The 26,021-nt window shown below is 38.7% G+C and overlaps 1 long non-coding RNA gene across 2 annotated transcripts in view; it reads right to left on the reverse strand.

Moving 5' to 3' along the window:
- Positions 1-234: 234 nt before the first annotated feature.
- LOC143686379 (uncharacterized) overlaps positions 235-26,021 on the reverse strand; it is a 52,409-nt gene continuing 26,622 nt past the window's right edge. The window contains exons 1-3 of one of the 2 annotated variants that reach the window (XR_013177105.1): positions 14,954-15,164; positions 13,565-13,672; positions 235-319 (exon numbers count right to left, since the gene is read on the reverse strand). This is a non-coding gene — a long non-coding RNA (uncharacterized LOC143686379). Of the gene's footprint in view, positions 320-13,564; positions 13,673-14,953; positions 15,165-26,021 lie in introns of those variants that run through there. The other variant, XR_013177104.1, reaches the window with a different exon arrangement.

Below are 26,021 nucleotides of genomic sequence, written 5' to 3' on the forward strand. Positions count from 1 at the left end.
TTTCTAAAGAGGTATCATTTCTCTTTTTCAATAAATTTTAAACTTCCTCACAAATACTGTTTTAGTCTCCTATCTGATAAAACAAATACCACACAATGGGTTGTCTGAACAACAGGAATTTATTGACTAAGGGTTTCAGAGCCTAGGAGGCTTGTTCCCTCTGAGGGTGGGTATCTTCTGGCTGGTCGGCAATCTTTGGGGTCCCTGGCTGTTGTGTCACATGACAATGCACATGCTGCTGTCGTCTCCTTTCTCTTCCAGGCTCCATTGACTTCCAATTTCTGGCTGCTCCCTGTGGCTCCTTCATCCATGACTTTCTCTATAAGTAATAGGGTTGAGAACAAACCTAATTCAGTTGGGCCACACCTTGACTGAAGTAATATCTTGAAGAGATCTTATTTACGATAGGTTCACGCCTATCAGCAAAACCAAGAATATGTCCAAGCTGAGTTACGCAATTCAGCCCACCACAAATACCTCTCTTTTCCTTTTCTCACTTTCTTGTTATTTGTATTGATGTGCAATTTTTTGTCGTTATTCCTTTGTTGTTGTTGTTTCATTTTTTTTAATTAGGGAAGTTGTGGGCTTACAGAAAGATCATGAAGAAAAGTGGGTGTGAATTTTTCTTCCTACCAAATATTAAATAAATCAGTTGAGACATGAAACCCTGATTTATTTAAGGAAGCATATTTTGATATGTTTAACACTGCTCTGAAAAATGGATTTGGATATACTCCACCATCATGAACTATCACCAAACAAGCATTTTTATGAGAGTGCTATATTACATGCAAATAATAACAAGACTCTGAGACAACAATTATGTTTCCAGAGTTATCGGGAGTAGTAAAAGTTTGCATCAGGACCTTCTACAACCTTATCCAGTACTTTTTCCATCTCCCAAAGATGTCCCCCAAATGAAACATTGATGTGTTCCATTTTACAAATGGAAAACTTGAACCACAGAGAGATTTAAAAACTTGCCAAGATCACACAAATAGTAAGTGGCAGAGCCTGAAATTGAACTCTAGCATTCTGACTGTATATCCAACCCTTAACCACCATAGTATACACCCTGGGTATATATATTTTAAAACTCTATGTTTATTTTTATTAGAGAATTAAAGGACATGAATCTGACAGACAGAAGACACATGTTAGAGAGACTTTTGTTAAAAAGATGTGATTAATTTTCCAAACCAGGGGCCAGCAAACTTTTTCTATAAAGGACCAGGTACTAAATATTTTAGGCTATGCAGTCCCTATGATCTTTTTTGCAATCATACAACTCTGCCATTGCATGAAAGCATCCTTAAATAATATGTGAATTAATGATTGTGGCTAATGGTCCAATAAAACTTTATTTACAAAAACAGGCGGTAGGCCCAGATTTAGCCCATGGGCCTAGGTACTCCCTGCTCTAAGCAATGAGGGCCTTGAAGACTTTTGACTGAGCATTAACATGATCAACTTACAAGTTAGAAAGTTCATGGTGGATGGAAAGTGAGGGGGCAAGATGAGAAAATGGGAACCAGCGGAAATCATCCAGATAAATGATGAGCACCTGGATGGATACAGTGATAGTAAGGAAGTAGAAGAAATGGCTAAGAGTGTTCTTGGGCTGGTACAATTGATGAGATTTGTGATTCGATTGGCTCTGTGGGATGAAGGAGGGGAATAAATCTAGGAGGACCTTGGGTCAATAGTTAAACCAGGTACCTTCTGTAGGAATACAGTAGCAAGAGTAAGGTGATGACAGAGGAAGACATATGTACTTTGGGTTAGAGCAAGTTTGAGGAGTCTGTGGAGACCTTTCAATGGTATGAATGCTCATTAGCATTTAGATCTTCATGTCTGGAGCCTAGGAGAGAAGTCCAGGTAGGAAATGTGGGCTCAGAGTGAACAACATAAAAGTGAATTTTAAGCACAAGATTAAGTGGGGCAGTCCAGGAAGAACTAAAGAAGAGAAGTAAGGAAAGGTCTCAGTAGAGGAGTGGCTCAGAGAACCTTACTTTCCTGCCTTCCTTTGCCCTAAGTGTGATTTTGCTCATCCTTGACCAATGTTTAACATCAGCTCCATGTGAAGTTTTTCTGATCTTCCTCCTACCCTCCAACAGAATTCAGTGATTCCACCTCTGTGTTTCCATTAAATTTTGTTCATACATTTTTCTTAGCAATTCATTCTAGTCATTTGTGAAATTGTCTTCCTTCCTCATTGACTTATATCTTCCTTCCTCACTGTAAAGAAATGTCCACACTCTCCTCATGCATATCCATTCCCTCCATCCCTAAGGAAGTGCCAATAGCAAGAAGGAATGTAATAAATGTGTGTTGAGTGTAAATACATTTGGGAATTTGGCAAATCAAGAATGTTTTTGAAATTTCAATTTCTTGGCTAATTAGGCATGAAACTAGGAAAGTAGTTGAATGACAAATATTAAACTTTGAATCTTCTTCAAAATGTATAATAATGTACAGAGCAGCAGGAATCTTTATTCTCTCTGAACATATAATTATGGTGCTAGAAATGACTAGAAGAATCCTTTGCTCCATTTTCCTCTGCCTCCAGGTAGGTCATATTAAATTATTTCAGACAGATGAAAATCTTGTCTTCTTTTATTTCCAAAGAATCAGACTGTAATTCCTTCATTCTTGTGAAAAACTCAATTCTGACTTTTACTCTAAAGCCCACTGGCTGGATTTTAAGTAGACATAGAGTTAACTGGATGAGAGAGAGAGACAGAGAAACAGGAAGAAAGGGGAGGGGAGTAATTCTATTTAAATTTGACCTTTCTTAAATGATTAAATATGGATTTTTTTTTTTTTTTTGCCTAAAGCATCAAACTCTAGTAATTTATAGTCTTGACCATATCAGGTTTTAGATGATGAAACATGCTGATAAAGGGACTCAATAAGGCGGCTCTTTTAATAACGATAAATGTTCCTTCCAAATCACTCTTTCCTGTGGCTGAAGTTCCATGACATGGGAATTTATACATTCCCTTTCTGTAACCATGAGAATTTTAGATTCCCTAGTCATTTCTGTTGAGAAGAATTAAGAAAAAATAACATGGGCAATACCACTCCTAGATATATACCCAAGAGAAATGGAGACATATGTCCACACAAAAATTGCACACAAATGTTCATAATGGCATTATTCATAATAGCCGAACAAAAGAGTGGAAGCAACCCAAATGTCATCCATCACCTGAAACATTTTGTTTCCATACAATAGAATATTATTTGGCCATAAAAAGGAATGCAGTACTGATACATGCCACAATATGAATGAATCTTGAAAACATTATGTTAAGTGAAGGACACACAAAAGTCCACGTATTGGATGCTTCAATTTATATGAAATACAGATAGACAAATCTATTGAGAAAGAAGGTAGCCTAGCAATTGCAGGGGCTGGGGGTGAGGTGGAGGGACAGTTAGGAAAATGGGAGTGGGGTATCAGTTAAGGGGACCTGGTTTTTTTGTTTTAGGAAAATGAAAAATGTTCCGAAATTGATTGTGGTGATGGATGCACAACTCTGATTATACTAAAAGCCATTTAAACGAACAATTTAAATAGATGAATTATGTGGTATGTAAATTATATCTCAATAAAGCTGTTTTAGGAAAACAGAACATGGGATTGGGAGGCAAAGAGAATAGTGGATGGCTTGAAACTGCTGTGTACCCCAGAAAAGCTATGTCTTTAACCCTGATTCAGTACTGTTGGAAAAGAGCTTTTGATTAAGTTGTTTCCATAGAGATGTGACCCACCCAATTGTGGGTGGGACTTTTTGATTAGGTGGTTTCCATGGAGATGTGTCTCTACCCATTCAAGGTGGTATCTCTTACCGGAGCCCTTTTAGGGGAACCATTTTGGAAAAAATTACAGAACTTATGCAGCCAGAGACCTTTGGCAATGCAGAAGGAAAACAATGGAGAGGGAGAACCAAGATTCCAGAGGGAACCTCTGTCTCAGGTTGGATCTTAGGAAACAGACTCTGAGATGGAGATCAGCAGGCAGGAAGTCTAACCAGGAAGGGAGCTCGGGGTGGGGGAGTAAAGGAAGCAGGACTGGGCAGAGGGAGAACGTGACTGGTGCAGTCATGACAAAGCACCCAACTTTCCCAATGGGGAACCCTTCAGAATTATCCCAAACGTAGGCAAAGGGGCTGGGTCTTTGAATTCCCTCATCAGAGACTGGATAGAGGCAGGGTGCCTGGGGGAAAGGGCAAGATCTTGGTAAATGGCAGGTCCCACCTGGGGCAGAGCTCAGCTGGGAGCCCTTAGCTACTTAAACCCCAGCAGCTGGGGGAATGAATGTCTTTGTTCTAGAATGGGCAGGGATGCATCTGAGTGAGACACTCGGGCATTCACTACACCCTCATTTTAGGAGAATCCACATTTGAAGAAAACAAGACCTTATAGAGAAATGAAGGAGGCAAGTGAAATTGAGAAACATCATAACTACTTTTTACATATACTGAAATGTAACAACAAAAGAACACAAGTACCAATGGTATTTTACACACCTTAAATTAGCAATAATTAGTACTTTATAATTTATGTATTATTTATCCCTTTCAGGATTTCCCTTCTCTAAGTTTTATTTATTTATTTTTATCTATTTTTTAGTTTTATTGACAAACCAAAACAACATACAAATGTGAACATTCTTAACATACAAACATTCCATATATGGTATACAATCAATGGCTCACAATATCATCACATAGTAGTATATTCATCACTGTGATCATTTTTTATAACACCTGCATCACTCCAGAAAAAGAAATAAAAAGAAAAAAGCAAAAACTCAAACATATCATACCCCTACCCTTCCTTCCCATTGACCATTAATATTTCCATCCTCTAAGCTTTAATAAAATACTTTTATTTTCCTTTGTTAGAAGTAAGACAGTAAAAGCATTAATTGAGTACTGCTTAAATCTAGATATTTTGCATATATTTATTATCATTTTCAAGGTTTGTAAGACTCCTTAAGAAAGATACCAAGAGAAGGGATGACTTGCTCCATTCCCACATAAATGGCAAAAATAGGTTCCAAACCCAGCTGACCTTGGAAACGCTGCTTTTTCCAGTCTACTGTGTTGTACTTCATCCTAATGAGCATGGATTTCCTTTCGGTCTCCTTTTCAAATATCCGATGTGCCTCTGATTTTCGTTTACACTACAAGTTATGGAAATCCCTTCCCTAAATCTAACTACAGTCCCCTTAAAAAGAGACGTCAGGAAACTGTACTTAACCTCCTCAGGGTAGCTAGCTGGGTGGTCCTCAGGGAGCCCCTCCACCATTTGCCTGCCTGAGAACCATCTGTGTGCCCGGATGGCGTCTCCCTGACTCTTTCCTCCCTACACTGGTGCACGAAATTCTCAGTTGGCTTTTGATGCTTCATGGCAACAACCTCAATCTATATTTCAGTGTTTTAGTTTATTAAAGCTGCCGGAATGCAATATACCAGAAACAGAACAGCTTTTAAACAGGGAATTTATTAAATTGCAAGTTTACAGTTCCAAAGCTGTGAAAATGCCCAAATTAAGACACCAACAGAGGAAAAGAGCCTGGGGAGGTGCTTAATGCCCAGCCTGCTGGAGGGGAGTCACTGATTTTGCCTGGAAACATTGGGAGGAAATTGGAGGTGGGCATGGAAAAGAGCTGCTGAGGATGGAATGCAGGGTGGAAGGCATGGTGGATGAGCAGGAATGCGAAAGAGACCAGAATCAGGGAAGGCCCACACAATATTCAAGAGGAAACACAAATTGTGAGGCCAGGGGCTCCCCTCTGCCTAGCATAGCCCTGTTGGTATGACAAAATGTCAACCTGACATAAATTGTCACTATTCTACCACCTGATTTAATAAAAGCTTTCTTCTTTCGATGTTTATCCTCAACTCTAAAATAGAAATCAAAGAGAAGATGGAATTTCTCTGATTGAATTTCTCCTTACAGTTCTGTCGTCCTCTGGGCCAAAGCAATTCCATAACACCAATGCGTGGTCACCCTTCAGCTTTCTTTTCTTCAGAAAAGAAATAGAAGTGCTTTGTTTTGACCTCTGCAGCTTGTCAAACTATTTCTTTTTCATTTTAAACTTTTACATGATAGCAAAGGGTTATAAGGAGTTTATAAGCTCTTCCGACTCTGGTTTACAGCTTAGAGAGTCTAAGGGTGCTGTGTCACCAATTCTGTGCTATTTAAAGGGTCATATTTTATATTTTACTGTAAAAATATTTCCTAGGTATGCCTAGCATATGGCACAAACATGGGTGTTTGAGAGTTTCCTGACTGGGCCATCATAATTTTTGGTTTATTGAGCATTTTATTATCCTTAGCCAATAGGAGTTCTGTGTTTCTGGTTGTGCTTGAAGTGGTGGTGAATTTCATAAAACCGGGTTACTTTCTCCAGAAGGTGATGATCAGGTCTCTCCTGGCAGTTCAAGGGTTCCTTTGATGGATGATTTGAATGATGGCTTTTATTCCCCCTTTGCAGGAGGGAGGGGACGTGTTTTACTTCATTCTCCTCACTCCTTCAAAGGGCTTTTAAGTTATTAAGAAATCATCAACTTCTGCATAATTCAGCAGCTGTGACAGATCATTCTCCTGTTAATAAAAGTGACAAGTGTGAGTATTGGAAGGCATTGGGTGTGGGCGAGGAAACAGAAGGAGTCTCCTTGGAACCACTTTGGTCTGCATTCAAGAATAGACGAGGACCCCCATGAGCCATCTCCCTTCCCCAACCCCAGTGTCCATGGTAGAGCAGCAGGGGGTCCATCTGGGTCTTGAAGCCTGGGCAAGGGTGCAGTCTGGTCATGATTTCTGCAGGCCCTGCTCCTGGCACCAGCCGCAGTCAGGGATGGGAGTAGAAAGTATAACCGCCTACCCAGGAGCAAGGGCCCACCTGTTGAAATGGGCGAGTATGTGGAAACATTCTAGTTCTGTTCATTGGATGGTTGCCTTTCCATGGAGCAAATCCCTTCAATATTGAGATAAATCCGGAAAAGTCTTTAAAAAAAAAGCATAGCAGAGTGATCAGTTAAGAACCAAGTATGGTTCTCTATTATCGTTTTATTTCTTTTTCTGTTGTCTTTCTATTTCTTTTTCTAAATCGATGCAAATGTACTAAGAAACAATGAATATGCATCTATGTGATGATATTAAGAATTACTGATTGTATATCTAGAATGGAATGATTTCTAAATGTTGTGTTAGTTAATTTTTTTAATTAATAATAACAAAAAAAAAGAACCAAGTATGGTTATACTGGGGCCAGACAAAACAGACTGCAAATCACAGCTCTGCCAGCTTCTAGTAAGACCACCTTTCTGAGCCTCAACTTCCTCGCCTGTAAACTGGGGTGAATTCTGGTTTACATGTTCATAGGATAGTTGTGAAGATTGAGTGAGAAAATATAAATTAAGCTCTGGCTATTAAGCTCTGGGCACTTGTGCTAGATTCAATAAATGCATTAGCTATTTTCAAATGACTTGGTTTTTCCATTCCTCAGGAAAGAAAGAATTTCTCAGCACAGCTCTTTGGCATCACTTGCAGCACTGTCTGAAACTGAAGGAACATCCCAGCTCCTTGCAGACACCATTGCAAACATGAGGCGGAAATTGGGCAGATTTGAATCTTACTTTTCAGGCATCTAAAACCCATCATTTCCAAGTTCTTCCAAGTTTGTATTTTGCTAACAGACACAGCTCTTTTTCTCTTCCTTAAAAAAGAAAATAAGTCACTGACTGAGTCAATAGACTCTGTGGGTCATGGAAGCAAATTACAAAACAAATACAATGGATTTGAGAAAGTGCTAATATAGTCAGATTTTGAACAAGCTTTGGAAATAGTCCCTATTTCACAGCACCAAGGGTATTTTTCTGAACCATTTCATTGCTTTGAACAACTCCATTATAAAACCAACTAAAAGTGAGAAAATCAAGTTCAGCAGCAACCCCGTCTCGTCAGGACAAAGAAACCATCTTCACCAGGAAGCTGTTTTCAGAAAAATATTCAATATGGAATAATCCAATTTGAATTTTGCCACTCATAGAAGTCTTAGGAAGAGGAACTCGCATAAGAAATTGCAGTGCGCAGAAAGGAAGGTGAGGTGTAGAGGAGAGAAACACAAAAAGCTTTCATTACTTTCTAGCTAGGTAAAAAGTAAAGATTTCTGGAACTTTCATTGTGGGAAATAAAAATCATGAGATCCCATACTCCTGCCATTTTAACCTCTTAAAATAAAACCCACTGAAGAGTTTGCCTTCCCTACTGCCCCTGGTAACTTGTAATCTACTTTCTGCCACTATGAATCTGCATATTATAGTTATTTCATATAAGTGAAATCATACATATTTGTCCTTTTGTGTCAGGCTTATTTCATGTAACATGATGTCTCCAAGGTTCATCTATGTTGTAGCATATATCAAAACCTCATTCACTTTTACGACTGAATAATAATCCATTGTGAGTATGAACCACATTTTATTTATCCATTCATCTTTAGATGGATACTTTGGTTACTTCCATCTTTTAACTACTGTGAATTATGCTGTTATCACCATAAGTATACAAATTGTTGCCTCAACAAAAATATTTATAGTACCCCCTTTCACTCTCAAAAGTATTACAGTTTGGACAATAAATTATATGGCCATCCTATTAGGAAAAATTTGCAAATATCCCATCATTTAGGTTTCTTTTTATTTTTGGAAATACCACCTGAAATTGCATGTTACTTGAGATTTTACCTTCTTTTTTAATTTGATATTAGACTTAAACATTTTTTCCTAGAAGAGGGATTGCCGGACCATTTGGTAATTCTATACTTAATTCTCTGAGGCACCACCTAACTGTTTTTCATAGCAGCAAAAAAAAAAAATTTTAAAAAGACAAACTCAATTTAAAAATGGGCAACGGACTTGAATAGACATTTCTCCAAAAGAGAGAAATGGCCAATAAACACATGAAAAGATGCTCATCATTAGCCATTAGGGAAATGCAAGTTAGACTGGGCATTTGAAAGTTCTGGATTCTTTGTGAGACTTCTAATTAGCCATGGGACACTAGGAAAACTTCTTCCCCTCACTGGGTCCCAATTTCCTCATTCACAAAATGAGAGAGTCAGATTAGATCATCTCTAAGGCTCCTTTCGGCCCTAAAATTCTATGATCTGATGAACCATCTCTTTTCAATTGATTAAAATGAGTGTTAAGAGATTTCCTAAAGTAAACAAACCCGGCATGATTCCAATTTGTTTTGTTGTCCCATTTTTCTTTTCAATCAATTTTCCATCTCACAGCATAAGAGGGATGCAAATTTAACCACATTTGCCTATAATAATTCAGTGCTGTTAATTTTACTCACTTGTGCTACCTTCACCACCATCCATTTCCAAAATTTTACAATCAACCCAGACACAAAGTAAATGTTTCTGAATTGTCATTTAGAGATGATACCTGAAATCTTCCCCATTGAGAATGCCTAACATGTTAGCATTCATAAGTCATTTAGATATAGAAAGTGCAAAAGGAAACAGTCTGTTCGAAAAGTTGACTTAGGTTTAGCCATGTATGGATTCAGCCGCCTTTTGTATTTATTTTTTTATTGCATGGGCGGGTACAGGGAATCGAACCTGGGTCTCCGGCATGGCAGGCAAGAACTCTGCCTGCTGAACAACGAAGGCCCACCTGGATTCAACCACCTTTTATTTTGTTGTCTTGTAACTTGTAATTTAGAAGGATGAAAAAGCAAAGGGAGATTGATAGAAAAAATAAACCCTAGTATTCCCACAACCAATGAAGGGATGAGTCAGGCCCAAACCAGTTCACTGCTGCTGGTGAACGAGTCCCTTAGTGCATGTTCACAGTCTCTCAACATCAAATGACCTCATTTGTTGGCTCAGTGGTTTAAAAGAAGCGTTGTGTTTCCCGTGGTTGTGCTTCAATATGCTCTAATCCACAGGGATTACTGTAGCAGAATGTTTCAACCCAGTGTAAATTTCTGGCACAAGTAATTTTCATCAGAGCAAAACTCACGGTCAATTAATGACTGACAAAAATACTAAAATCTTAAAGTTATACAGTAGGAGCCAAAATCTAATTGTCTCAATGACTTAGTTTTTTTTCTTTTTTTTTAAATCACATTTTTGGAAGTATCTTAACAACAGCACTAAAAAAATTGGAATCCAAAAGAATTTGTGTTTTGATTTTATGTACAGCTGGTGGTCAATGGTAAAGAGAGGGGGCACATGGGGGATAAAAAGCGGTTAAGGTAAAAGAATGATCACAGTATGGAATTTTGATATAGATAAAAGAAAATGGATGGTGAATTGAAAATCTATACACTCCACAGGAAGCAGGTTTGGGAATAGAAGAAGGAACCACAGTTTACCTTCTGTGGAGAAGCAAAATGTAGACATCATCAACGCCCAACATTTATTCAAGGTGATCCCAAAGCTGCCCTTCTAATCTCAGGTTCAGAGTTTGGCAATCTTTCTTTCTGTTTTCTTTTTTTTTTGGTTTGTGATTGTTGTTTTTTTTTATTTTTTAATTAGAGAAATTGTAGATTTACATTAAAATCATGTAAAAATATAGCACTCCCATATATTCACCCACTTCCCCTTTGTTAAAATTGATGAAAGAATATCATAATTGTATAATTAATTATTGTCCATAGTTTACATTAGGATGTAATTTTTTTCCCAATATATTACCCTATTATTAACATCTTGCATTAATGTGGAATATTTGTTATAATTCATGAAAGAACATTTTTATAATTATACTATTAGCTATAGTCCATTGCTTACAATAGGGTTCATTGTGTTGGACAGTCTTATGTTTTATCTTTTAATTTTATTCTAATAACATATACATGACCTAAAATTTCTCCCTTTTAACAACATTTGCCTATAACAATTCAGTGCTGCTAATTTTACTCACAATGTTGTGCTACCATCACCACCATCCATTTCCAAAAATTTTACAATCAACCCAAACACAAATTCTGTACACATGAATCATTGACTCTCCATTCTGTTCTCCAAACCATCCGTTCATTGCCTATATTCTAGATTCTTAACGGTTTGTATTTGCTTATTCTAATTACATAATATCAGGGAGATCATACAATATGGTCCTTTTGTGTCTGGCTTATTCCACCCAACATTATGTCTCCAAGGTTCATCCATGTTGTCACATGAACCAGAAATTCATTCCTTTTTAATGAGAGTTTAGCAATCTTTTGAGAACACTATTATGCATCTATTGTGTGCCAGGAAGGACCAGAACAAAATGAAAACACAAGTCCCCTTGTTCAACAATTATTAAAAATTTCAAGATGAAAAGAGCAGAGCATTTATCAAGGGCAAGCCCTCCTAAGCACAGGGCCCTATGCAACTGCACAGCTTTCATGCCCTGAAGCCAACCCTGTTGCCAGGTATGTCCCCATCAGTGTTAGCTCCTGTACTCTAAAATGAATTAATTGCACATCACCAGAGGCTTGTACCATAATCTCAGCTTTACAGATGGGGACCCTGAAACTCAAGAGAGATGTTGTACTCAAAGTCAATCAACTAATTAGAGCTCAGATCTCCTACCAAGAAACCTAGTGCTTTCCACCACCAAAAACTTAACATGTAGAGGCTAGCAAAACACTCAAAACTACACCTGAACTTCTTTCTAGTCCTCCAAAGATCTGGAGTTCAACAAGATGTCTCCTAAATATGCCCTATGTATTCTAATTGTGCTTTGATTACAGTCTTTTGCTAGATAAGTGATGAACTAAATGAATTAAGAAATAAGTAGATGAAAATGGTATTCATATAAAAACATATTTCAGAAAATTATTTTTATCTTTTTGAAAGCATTGTATCACACTCTGTTTATTCGAGGGGTCTTTATTGCTGGGTGTTTTGAGTTATGCTTGTGGTTTATAAATCTCTGACAAGTTTGAGCCTGATATAGGACAAGAGAAATATCTACAAACATTCATTCAAAGCTATTTTTCTATAAAGGAATGAAGTTCTGAGACGTGCTACAACATGGATGAACCTTGAAGACATCAGGTTGAGTGAAATAAGCCAGGCACTAAAGAAAAAATAGTGTAAGATCTCACTTATATGAAATACCTAGAGTAAGCAAATACATTGCGACAGAGAATGGATTACAAATTACCAGGGGCTGGGAGCAGCAGGTGGGGAAGCAAATGGGGATTACCAAAAGTTTGATGGATACAGAGTTTGTTTACGGTAATGAAAAATTTTGGTAATGCATAGTAGTATTGGTAGCACAATTTTGTGAATATAAATAATATCACTGAATTATACATATGATAGTAGTTAAAATGGGAAGTTGTGTGTTATGAATATATTATCATCATAAATTTTCTTAAAGATATGTGCCAGGCTGGCCACGGTGGCTCAGTGGCAGGGTTCTCGCCTGCCATGTCCAAGACCTGGATTCAATTCCTGGTGCCTGCCCATGTTAAAAAAAATCATATGTAAAGGTCATTGGAAACACTCACATATATATACAGACACACATGGTCCTTTCTCTTCCTTAAAGACCAAACTATCTAATGGGGCACTCCTGGTGCAGTAAGTGCAAGAACAGGGTACAAACAGAGTCAGCATGGAAACAGGGCAATAAATTAATCTGGGAACCTTGGAAAGGTTTCCAAAGGACAAGATGCCTTTGAAAGCGAGTAAAAGGTATTCAGATGAAGGATGATAAGGGAAAATTTTAGAAGTAGGAATGACATTTGCAAAGGTCTGTGAAGCATTAAATGGCAAGTCATGGAGGAAAGAACTTCCTAAATTGCATCATCATTATCATTTATGAGTCTCTCCCTTCTGGACTATGAATTCCTTAAGGACTCTAACCATACTCATTTATCCCAAGGATCTCACAGGTCTACACCCACTGGTGTGTAGGTGTGTATATGCCATGGCCTTCTAAGTCGGAGTACCAGATGGAAAGGAAGAAGTAGTATATGTAGAAATTGGCCCTAGAACAAATAAATTTCCCTTCATTTCTTTCCCTTCCTACTTAGATCCAGAATACTTCTTAGTAAAGATAGGCCATAGATATCTTGGAGAAGGAAAAGAAGGTGATCCTTGTTCTACCTTGAATTCCCTACAGAACAGCTTGGAATAATGATTAACCCCTCACACAAGCCTGAAAGCATCAGTAGGTCTCCAATTTCCCCTGATAAGATAGTCCACATGAAGCAACTTTATTAAAACAAAATTGACAAGGTATTAGTAGTGCTAACGCTTTTTCCTATCTGTTCCTAGATAAATCCTTCAAAGGCAACCCTCCATTTTGAGATGGCAAGACAGTCTCAACTGAGGTGGCAGGACAGCTGAGAAAGCGAACTTTTTTTTTTTTTTCCTGGAATATAGCTCAGGACTAATTTGAGGAAGAGAAACAATTCTAGTGCCTTGTAAATTGTGATCCACATTGCAACTAGTAGCAGCCACAGTTCAGCACAGTTAGAAGTCAATTAAGGGAGGCCCAGGATTAAGACATCATGGGGACTGAATTACCTGACGCCAGCAGGAAAGAGTTGTTTCTTCAGTTCAGGTTCACAGTCTTTGAAACAGAAGTGGTTTCGAAAAGGAAAGAAAATCCAGGCAATTGTGGGCTATTGCTTTCTGCAAGACAAGGAAATAAAGAAGATTTCATTTCAATCTAAACACGTAGCCAGCTCTTCAATATTCCTTAGCTAATGAATTTATTTTTTTAATGCATATTGGGTACAAATTTCAGTCCTGTGGGCTCACTGGGAACAAATTTGAGAAAAAATACCAAAACATGGAATAAACCAAATCATCCTGCAGTTTTCCCCTCCATATGTTTTATTTTCTTTCTCTGTTTATGGGATAAAATAGGTGAAATAAAAGTAAAAGTTTAATTACAAGAAATAAATTATCAGCAGTGAAATTCACAGCCAGTTTCTATACTTGGAGTCATGTAACACGTTTCTGTGATACAATCGTAGGTTTTTGATTGTGCAATAAAATAATTCCAACAATAAAAACCATTAGTATGCAGGTGTTCTACGATGTTCGCAGGGATTTTTGCAGGAGTTGGCATGCATTTAATAAATGCATTTCCAAACCCCAAGCTCTATGCAGAGGCATGTAGTTTCACCTGGAAAAGGCTTTTGCACACCTGCAGTAATCAAACAAAAATATAATCAGAGGCATGGGGATTATGAGGACGCGCACCCTTCTCTCTTTAGATGAATGTTGAAGTATTAATGAGGCCTCATACACAAAAGGCAGTGTTGTTATTTGCTCATTTTTGCCTACTCATATTTTCAGTAACTTTCACTTTAGAAATTCATGTGTGACTCTTGAAATAAATATAAAAGGAACAAATTACATTCTGACTTTATTCCAAAATCAAAAGTCATATGGTATCCTTTAGAGAAACTCCATGGTATTATAGTAAGGAGACATTCATTCAGCCAATCAACACACCTTTACTGAGCAAGTTCTGATGGTAAGTTCTTGTACCAGTCTTTAAGAATGAAGAGGATATGATGTTACGTATAAGACTGACTTTGGGTACTCCAGGTTACAGGAATCCTTATACCAGGGTCATCTTATGCATCACCCCACATTTAAAGCTGATTGGAGCAGAGCTCTCTGGTGGGCGTAGGGGCAGGCACCCAGAGGCAGCTCTGCAGACAGCTGCTGCTGTAAGGTATACACGGCAAGAGAAAATACCTTATATAATTCAAATAATTTGATGAGCAAAATACAGTATCAGTATTTTTCAAATGTTCATATTTCCTTTTCTCTGGCTATCCAGCCTTGACTTATGTCAACTACCTCCAAGACTTTATCATCACGAGGAATACAGCAGCAGCCACAAAGCCAGTCCCCATGACATCCTCATTAACCCCTCACAGAATAAATAAGACAGACCTGGAAGGGATACTCCTTCCTTCAGGACTAGAACAGCTCTTGGGAAGCAGAGTTAAAAGGTGGATTTAAAAAGAAAAGTCCTCTTCTGGTTGTATACCATTTCAGCTCCAAGAATTTTCCCATGAGGTGATTTCCCTGGAGTCCTAGGTCAGTAGGGTGATGACCTATCAGAGCACTCAAGTGAGAAGAGCCTTCCTAACCCTTCCTTGTTTTATCTCATGTCCTTTATGCAATGCCACCGTTACCCCCCACTGTTTTGTCTGTAAAAATGACTGGCAGCTTGAATCCCTCTTTGCTGGGGAAAATCCAGGACAGGAAGTCCATGAGGAACTGAAATAGGCTGACGGTATCACATCTAAGCTAACCATGAATGGAAAGATCTAGAGGGTGAGTCTAAGCCAACATTCCTAGGGATTGCTAAGGGTCCAAACTGAGAAAACACATGAGCATGCCAAGTTCAATGGGAAGGAGGTAGTGGCAAGTGGGAAATGAGGCCAGAGGTCAGAACACAGGAGGAAACAGGAGCAGAGCAGAATCAGGTCAGAAAGGAAGCAAAATCATTCCAGACAATTGCTCTGACCACATGAGTCAGACCTGCTCCTGACTCATGTGCTTTGGTTATTAGGCCCAGCGATGGGTATGGGCACCAGCCAAAAGGTCCCAAGGCGGGACAAACACTGTCCTCTTCCAAGCACTTTTGGTTCTTGTCTTTATTTTCTTTTTAAGTTTTATTTCTTTAAAAGTTACTGACCATTGAGTGTCTAACAGTAATATAGGTGAAAAATCTGGTTCCCTCTAATCCTGAAAACAAGCGTTTTTTTTCTCCCCTCTTCTACCTGTTTCAACAAGTTGGAGAAAAGAGAAGGTATGGGGAGAAATAGACCATACAATATACCTGAGCTAGCTGAACCTCTTCTTTCTGATATTTCACTTTTCAAACTTTGTATTTTCAAACACAAGAGTAAGAGCTTCGAGAACATTAAAAAGCATTCATAAAGTACCACTCCATGCTCAGCCCTGTGCTGTTTTATAGAAGTCACAAGAGTTGTAAAATACAGTCACTACCCTCTAAGTTTTTGTATCAATAGAAAGGCAGAAGAACTATATGTGAAACTGCAAATGCAGGTGTTTCAACTGATTTTGCTAGGTAACAAACCACTCGAAAGCTTCATGGCTTAAAATAATCACTTATTGGTTCACAATCCTGTGGGTTGGGAATTTGGGTAGGGATCAGTTGAGACAGCTTCTCTCTGCCCTATGTGATACATGCTGAGATCACTTCGAAATCCGGACCTTCAATGGGAAAGCTGACAAGTCTTGGATCTTTGGGCCATTCTTCTCCACAGAAAAGAGTACAGGCTTTTTCACATGGTAACAGAGTTACAAAAGTGCAACTGAAAAAAATGCAAGGCCTCTGGGGGTCTACATTCAGAACTTGTACACTGTCACTTCTATCACATTTTGCTGGTCAAGTCAAGTTATGATACAGCCTTGATTCAAGGGACTGGAGAAACGGATTCCATCTCTTTATGGGACAAACTGCAAAGAATCTGTCACCAGTTTTTAATCCATCACAGTGTGCCTCTGGTCAGAATTATTTACATTCCTCCCACATGCAAAATACATTAACCCCCTTTCAAGGCTGCTCAAAAGTCTCATGCAATTACTTCATCAAGCTCAAATTCCAGTATCTCATGAACTGCATCTGTTACAAGTATGGATGAGGCTTGGGTATAGCTCCTTGCATGTGGCTCTTCTTGATCCAGAAATCTTTAACCTAAACAGAAAAATTTATCTTAGGCACACCCACACAGCCAACATTCAATGGTGAGATAACAACAGGATAATCATAATAGACATTTCGACTCAAAATGGGGATGAATGGGAAGCACATAGGAGTTTTTGGTTGATAGCAATTCTGGAATACAGTCATGTACATGTTGCCAGGTATACCCTCAGTAGCAGGAAGGAAGAATTACTGATAGGGCTCAATTCTTTTCATGGAAGTTGGAATTTCTTATGCCTATGGCTCACCCTCTGACCTGACTCGACCTCCTAAGGCTTCCTAAGAAAGACTTCTTATTTACAAATGAATAGGTCTTCTCATCGTGCCTCCAGCCCAAAGTAAGTAGGGAGCCCAAAGTCAGCTTTTCATTTAGAACTGTCTGGGTCCTTCTTAATGCAAGCTTATACAACCTCTTTTAAAACTGTGGGTTCCCACATATCACATTATAGTCCATTTCGCTAGATAAAGAACATACACACAATTATTTTCCAGCCAGGCGTCTCTTTTTGGGCACTATATCAGGATGCTGCAAGTTAATGCTCTGGTCTCTTTATACATTATTTTTTCTAGTTGAGACAATCTACAGCCATTCATTTTTCTCGGGTCTTAACAAGAACCTTAAATTTACCCCATTGATTTTTACAGGAATCTTTTGCCAACTAGAAAGACTGGAAATGAAAACCAATTTTATTTTTTAATCTAAAAAGCTTGGGCCTTCTGAATTTCCTCTATTTTCTGTTGGCAATCTAAATAGTTCTTTCATTCATTCAGCTCGTTAGTCCTATACATTATTAACACCCTTCCTGGAATTTTCCTTAGCCAGACTCACAATTTTATTAGGTACATTTTCTGTGTTTCAAGATATCACATGCAATAGTTTGGCCCATTGTTTTGGTCCAAAGCCAATACCATATGCTTTAGGTTATTGTTATGGCAGCACCCCACTTCTAAGTACCAATTTCTGTTTTAGTTATCTTTTGCTACACAAAAATCCACCTCAAAAATTAGTGGCTTAAAGCATTTATTTGCTTATAGTTCTGTGGGTCAACAATTTGGGTTAAGTCCAACAGCCTCCTGATCCAGCTAATCTGGGTATCATCACAGCTGAGTATACAACCTGGCAACAGCAATACTGAGACCCTAATGTGGCACCATTCCCTGGGGAATCAGCCAGCCATCTAATGCCCAGTTGATTTCATTGAACCACTTCCATGTAATGGAAAAAATAACACTTTGTTCTCTCTGGAATAGACACTGTGGTTATGAATTTGACTTCTCTTTCAACAATACTTCTGCCATAACCACCATCTGTGGACTTACTGAATGCCTTATTCACTATAGTAGTGTCTGCCCGACATTTCTCTTGACCAGAAAACTTATTTTTCAGGAAATAAAGTGGGTCAATGGGCTTATATTCATGGAATTCAGTGGACCAACCATGGTCCACATAACAGTGAGCCTAGGAGAATGTTAGAAAGGTCTTTTGAAGACTCAATTATGATGCTTGCTGGGAGCAAACACTTTGCAGGGCTGGTGGACTGTCCTCCAGGATACGGTAAATGTTTTAAATTAGCAACTGATATATGGCGCCATTTCTCTGATAGAGAGGATTCAGGAGATTGGAAATCAAGGGGCAGATATAGAAGGGGCTCTTCTCATATTAGCTGTAATCATCTACTAATGACATTGTGTCTTTTATCTTCGCAGCTTTGGGTTATGCTGGTTTAGAAGTTTGTGTGTTTGTTTTCCCCCAAGGAGGAAAAATAGTTTAATTAAACTGGAAGCTGAGAGGGTCACCAAGCCACTTGGGCTCCCCTTGCCAGTGAATTACTAGGCAAAGAAAGGAGATACTACATTGATTAGGGTTATTGGTTCTGACTATCAAGGGGGGAAGTTGGTTTACTAATACAGAATAGGGGCAGAGACCTTTTAATACGCGCCTGTCCTGTGATAAAAGTAAATAGAAAACTACAATGACCCAGCACAGATGGTACTGCAAATAGTGCAGATCCATCAGGAGTGAAAGTTTGTGACACCAGCCTCCATACTAGGCAAGAGGTCTCAGGCAGTTGAAGTGCCTAGTGGGACAAAGGGATATGGAATGGGTACTGAAAGAAGGAAGTTATAATGACCACATGACCAACTGCAGAAAGAGGAATGTACTACTTACTATTATTCTTCCATACACTGATATAAAATTATGCATACATGTGTGTGTGAAATATATATATATATATATACACACACATATATTTCTTTTTTTTCCTTCTCTTTTACTCTACTGTCTACCATAAGCTCTGTGCATAGTAGTTATGGGATATCAGATAAGTGTGATTGAACTAGATGAGGAATGAGCATTATCCAAAGATATGTAAATTGACATATAAGACTTCATGAATCTTCTTTTGGGGAATGGGTTAGAGTATTGTTTTATATTGCATTACATGAAGCAGAAGCATGATTTTTCTCTTGTCTTTATTTTTAAGTTAAACATGATTTTAAAAGGTGTATAACAGAGGCCAAGTTATCAAGATATTTACTGTGCTAGATTGCTTCATCATCAACTTGCTTAAGCTGGGGACTACTTTTACTGGAATTCCTTTCTTTGTATGATCCCAGACAAGAGTTGACCAAGAGAGGAAAAACAGCATCAATTACTCCCTGAAGTTTTCCACAGGTAGATAAGGTGACAAACTGATCAGAGGTGCTATTAGGGTTCCACCTTTCCTAGCTTTTCTCTGCCTCAGGTCCGATGCTTCTCCTTGACTATCGGCCCATCTGCCCACACGGCCCCAGGTCCACCACCAGATGATGGTGACAGAGCCACAAAGGCAGTAGCTACACAGAAACAACAGCATCCCAGAGATCTTTCCATGTTCCCCCACCCTTTTGCAGTCCTATAGAAGTTAGATGTGCTTGGTATCTCAGATTTCCTTCTCAGACTTGTCCACCCACCACAGAACTTCAGCATGAATACTGAGTGATTCTTTTCCCATCTTCCATCTCTCCCATGGAGACTTCACTTCCTCACCTCCTCCCACAACTGCATAAGATCTAAGTCCTAGAGTAAAACCCTTACCCCATAACACTCACAGTGATTACCTTCCCCAATGAACCCCAACTGAATCAAAGCCTATAAAAATATGATGTCATAGAACAAACCCCTGAAGAAAAATTTTTTAAATGGGTTGATGTTGAGGGGGTAATACTTTTCCCCGCTCCTGTTCTTCCTTTCCATGTAGAGGGCAGTCCACTGGTGAGACCTTCCTAACCTCTCTCCATTCCCAGTTTCACTCATCAATTGATGAGTTTGGGGTGAGGACGTGGGTCTGCATAGGCCTGTCTTCCTCCTCCTCTTGGGAGTGAGCCTGCCCACAGGAATCACATATTTTGCTGTAAGTTTAATAGGCACAGATCCCTGCAGCAGGCTAGCTCTGCCTGTGACTAGGTGAGGATGTCCTTCCAATTCTGGATTATGAAGGTCACTTGCCATATGTCCTTCATCAGAATAAAGATCACATTCTGGCCTTTGCTTGTCCTATTTCTGTCTATTTCTCAACTGGTTAAGAACGCAGGGAGGGAAGAAAAGTTTGACTACTCAAGAAGAGCTCAAGGAGAACTAGCAAGGAAAACTTTCCACCAGTTCTTAAAGGATGTAATGGAACAGACTGAAATAGAAATGAGAAGGTAAGCAAAGGAAATAGCACAAACAAAGAAAATGATGGTGTGGGCAGAAAAAAAGACCAGTGTGAAGAAGGTAAGTTCATTAAGTTTTTCAAGAAAATGGAAAATAATGAGACAGAGTTTGAAGAGGGGCAGGATAGTGGGGCAGCTGAAAAAGGGCCTTGAAGACCAAATTTAAATGTTTAAAAATAATTCCTCTGATTTTTCTCCAATTATTCTGTTTCTTCCTAATATTAAATTTCATTATCAGTTACACTCCCAATTTAAGGAAATATGCAATCAGGCTTTTTATAGATCCCTTTTATTGCTAATACATGCTTCTTACTATGTAAGTCAGAGAAAAAAGCTATCAGTGGTAATCATGGTTTCATTTTCTTCTTTTGTTCTGTCTCTGTCAGCACCCTTTCTTTATTTGGCTTTACTTAGAATATATTTTTCAATACTATAACATTAAAAATACTTATCAGGAGTAGAATCCCTTTCCTATGCTATGAAAGTTATTTCAGGGTGCTTTACTGTGAGAAACAGAGATAGGATGATGGGATGATAGAAACATTTTACCCTGGCTCAGTATCTGTCGGGAATTTAACCGATGAATTGGATCACGATGTCTGAGTTCATCCGTGTGCTATGAATCACACTGTTGGAAAATGTACAGATATTTCCCTTTGGTCCCCTTCTTAGCCTTCCCCTCCCCAGCACCACATTTTAAATTCATTTTTGTTTCTGTTCCAGGCCTAATGAGACTGTGATCAATGTCTCCCGAGTTGACCCTGCCTTCATGTCTTCAATCATACCTTCTCTGTCTAATCCACTACACTCTTCTCTTCCTCAGCCGATGGATTTATTTAGTTAAGAAAACTGAAAGTACAATCATGCCTCCACTCAGCAAACAGACCTCTGGTTTGATTATCTTCATTTCATGAAATTCAGCCAACACTAAACAATGCCTTTACAGAATCTTTCTCTGGACTTATAATATTTTCTCCTTTATGAAGACATTTTAAAGCCCTCCCCCTCCTCCTCAAGTCTCTTCATGGTGGTATGCTCCACCAGGTCACCTACCTAAGGTTAAAGCTCTGAGGTTAAATCTCAAGCTTTAATTGCAAGCGTCATTTCTGCAGGATTTGAGTCCTGACCCTTTCTACCTACTTCCTTACCGAATGAGGGCTCGGGGACATAAAGAGAGCTGTGTGTTTTGCACATTATTTGGTGATTTAGACAAAATGCTCTTACAAACACTATCCCATTTACTACTTCCAGTTGTCTTGAAGATCTTCCTTTTTTCTCTTAAACTCCCCTTTTAGAGATAAAGACCCTGCCGAGTTTACTACTCACCTTGATTAGTTAGTATGAGTGCCAAGTGAGTCATGAGATCAGGCCACCCTCATGCCCCTCTCTTCTGAGCCAATCTCCTCAACTTCTTGACTTCCGCTCTAACCTCTGACACTACCAAAGCCTGGTCTTCATCCTGAGCCACGGAATGCTAACTCCACACCCACTGCCTCCATTTCTTGCTATTCCCCCCACTCTACTCTGTTCTCTCTGGACTACAGAGCACACTTTTACATCCTTGCATACTCCAGCCATGGCAGTTTCTCAGACCTTCTGCTCTGAATACTTTCAAGGCCGATCTAGGGACATTAAACCCGCTAAGACACAAGAATAAGCCTCAATGCCTTGGATTGATCCCTACATGTTAACACCTAGAAATGATAGATGCTCATGGCATATGAGTCTGGTTTTTTTGTTTTTTTATTTTTGTCTTGCTTTGCTTTTGTTTTTGTGGTCTTTTCTCTCTTCTAGGATAGAGGAATTCATTTAAAACAGATTTTTAACTAAATGGAATTAAGAGAATATACTGTAATTTACGCTACCCTCTATTACTTTGCCTAATAATCTTCTTATATCCTAGCATCCTTACAATAATTTATACCCACGTACTTACAATATTCATCATCAAGATGATCCCAGGTACCTTGGGACATCAATCTCTTCAGGTAACCTTGATTCAAATCTACTTTCCAAGGATGGTCTGCAACTCATGGAGAGAAAATGGGTGTCTCATCTTACTGATATAATTTAAGTGAGATATTCACCAAAGTAACAGATCTCAATGAAACTGATCTTTTTTTTGGTCATCTGTTTATCCACTGTTTTGATAAATAATCTTTTGCATCTGGAAAGAGGAAGAATCAAATGAAGAATAGCTGGATTCTGACAGCACTTGGAAAATAGGGTCTTAAATGTGAGAATATCAAGATGGTGCCAGGGACACTATGAAAATCATTTGTGCAGCTAGCACACTGTATATTTTATCTGCAGATGCCTGAACAAGGTTCATGAAAATAAACACTCTGATCATGGGTCGTGCATAGTCTCTTTGTGAAAAGTATCTTCCATTTGAGGGTACTTTTCAGGCACAAAGTGTTAAGAGAATTGTTTATCTCAGAGTTACCTCAGTATTCAACCAGGATCACAACTCAAATGTGATGATTTTTTTTTAAATGCTGGATAAGAAGCAATGGGGGAGAACAGAGTGTCTTTACTCTTTAAATCATTTGTAATATATTTTTAATGCATCCGCAATTAGTCAAAGAGGAAAGTTTGGCACCATCTCATCCCATTTTCAAAACTTACGTGCAAATAATGCTTTATATTATTCCACATACTTTCACACATTCCTCAGTTTTATTCCCTTGACAATCCTGGGATGCAGTGGGAGAATACATTGCTTTTGCAGGTGAGGAAATTGGGGAAGGTTAAGTTGCATGGCACGGATGACACAGCAGTTAGTGAGAGTGCTGGATTAGAATCTGGGTTTGTAGAACACCCTCCACCACATCATCTTATGATGCTTGCTCCTTTCTGGCCATGAGTTTCAGGCATTTCTGGAATCCATGAAAATCGCATTCTTGATTAATTGTGTTCCATGCCCGAGCCAAGGAATGTCATGTTTAATTTAGAAAAATGGGGCTTACATGTGAATGTAGCCAACCTCTCTCATGAAAGGCCCCTGCCTTGAATTTTTTGCAGCACTTCTCTTTCAAAGAGCAAAGGAAAGTTTGCAGTCTCCTGTTAATCCTCCCAATATGCCTATGAAAGGCCCACTGGGCAGTTTTAATTATGCCTGGTTTACAAATAGAAAAACTGAAACACAGATGGTGAAAATGAAGCTGAGTAAGGGATTTTCCCAGAACCACCCAGCATTTCAGACCCAGGCCACTGCTTGCCAGGCCTGCACAATCTCTATTGACCACATTTTCTAAGTAAGATGCCTCAAATGGTAGACGTTGTTAAAGGCTCATGTGTGCTTCAGCTGTGACACACACATAATGTCAGAGGTAGCACAACAAAGGGCTCAGAGAATGGGCAGACCTGAGTTTGAGACCTACCCCTGGAGATGGTAATGGGGCTTTTACCTTGAGAGGTAAATGACATGTATGGCAAGTGCTTGGCACCAATTGGCTGGCAGGTAACAGAGGCTCAGTCAGGGGTAACAGAGAAATGAGACTGCAGATTTAGGTCATAAATATTTATAGAATGAACGAAGGAAGGAAGAAAGAAAAGAAGTGAGGGAGGGAGAAAACACTTTAAATGGAAAATTTGGCTGACTATTCTTTTTCTCATACACTGGAGTCTTGAAATATGTTTTATACTTTCTGCAATTTGATGGGTTTGGTTTCCTAGGTATCATTTGAAAACATATATTTGGGCCATAACAGTTCTTAACATTGCCTTTACTATAAGCCAACAACAACCTCAGTGTGTGGGGTTCTTTGCTTGAACTACCAATAGGCACCTCAGCCTACTTAATACATTTTATGCAGACACTTTCTATTATGATTTGTTTCAAACTGTGTAGAAACATTACAAGCCTTTTTGAAAGTAGCTAAACGTATTTGACTATATTGCAATAGTTCATATGGTGCTCATCATAAAATCAATCCTTTTCTTTCCTTTGATTATCTCCAAAAATAAAACATCTTTCTTTCCTATATGCCAGCTGCAGTAGGTAGGGTGTATTAAGATTCTGTAAACTTTGCTTAGCAATTTGAGGGAAAGATGTTAGAAAAGTTCATGTGACTCACTGGCTGTTTGGCTTTCTTGATGGCTAAATCCAATCTGCCACCCCTCAATCCTAACGCAGAGCTCCCCAATCATTGAGAAGGTTTGGAAATGGCTGGCTGTCGTCAGGTTTGTCAGACTCAGTTGCTTAGCTGAGTGTGATGTTATTAACTATAGCTACATTAAAAAGTTATGAGCGAACATGCTTTATGGCTTAGAAGGAAGGATTGCTCAATAAGGAAAAACTGAATTACTTTTAACCTTGCCCAGGTAGTGTATACAACTATCCTTTCAATGTTTAATCCTACTATTTAATGTGTGAAAATAAATAAAAATGGATTGACAGAAGTGGCAATATAATATCCTTCAAAGTACAGTTCACAGTGCATTTAAAAATAATAATTTTGAAAGGAGCATTTGAAAACATTTGATCTTAAAAATGCATATTTTGCTTATTCTAGTGTTTGTTGATTTGAAGGCTTTGAGGTCAGCCCAGTAAATATTCAGTTTGCTTGGCACAAACTGTGCAGGAATCTAATAGAAAGCAATATTGTTGAAAATGGATATCAATTGAAAACAGAGAGCAGTGTCAACTATTCCCCACTGGGAACAGACAACAATAAAACCAGTCAAGCATTACACAGCCGAGCCTGCCAAATGTCATTAGAGTGGAGAAAAAAGGAAAGGAACATGGTAGGGAAAGGAGCACTTTGCTTTATTTTTTTTCCCTCCAATTTAAAATTACAAAAATAAAAAATAAAAAATAAAGAAAATACGCTGAGGGGTAGGAGGAGAGCATTTTGGGAATAAGATGAATAAAACCTAAAATTGTCCGATCCTGTGTCACCTCTCTCATAGGACTCGCTTCTAGTCTTTTCCCAAAGCGATAATATTAAAAAGATTTTAAAATATTTTTTCTGTTCTTTCAGCTGATCATTTCCCCTCCTAATCAAAACTCTTCAAATCAGGCGCATTTGTAATGAAAAAATTTCCAGTTTTTAAGCCAGCATTGCAATAGTTTTGATAGCAATCTAGTCTCTATCATTATTGAATTCATTAATCTGAGTTCAGGATGAAAGAAAGGGCTTTTGAAAATGCATACTTTTTTCATTGTTACCATCAAGCTTCAGTGGAGAACCTTTCAGAAGGAACAGACTGCAGAGAAGCCCTATCTCTGGGTGAAAAGAAATATTGACAGTAGCTCTGCAATCTGTTAACTTATGGGGATGCAGAAAAAAAAAAAAAAAAAACAATTGCAGGGCAAGCGGACTAAGGAGGAGAACACAACATATTCCCCCACCTGAAGGCAGGACAACTGGGAGCCAGTGGCTTGCCCCAAAACTTCTGCCATATCTGTGGCATTTTCATTGATGATTTGTAAATTTTCAAACAAAGAAAAATTGTCTCCCATAGACAATGGTAAGCCACTGAACAGCCAGCCAAGAGCTCCCCCTAGCGAGGTTGAGCGCGCATTAGCTTGAGCTCCCGACTGCGCGCGCGCACATAACGGCGGCTTAGACCTTTTCGTCC

This window comes from Tamandua tetradactyla, chromosome 6, assembly GCF_023851605.1.
Source record: "Tamandua tetradactyla isolate mTamTet1 chromosome 6, mTamTet1.pri, whole genome shotgun sequence".
NCBI lineage: Eukaryota > Metazoa > Chordata > Mammalia > Pilosa > Myrmecophagidae > Tamandua > Tamandua tetradactyla.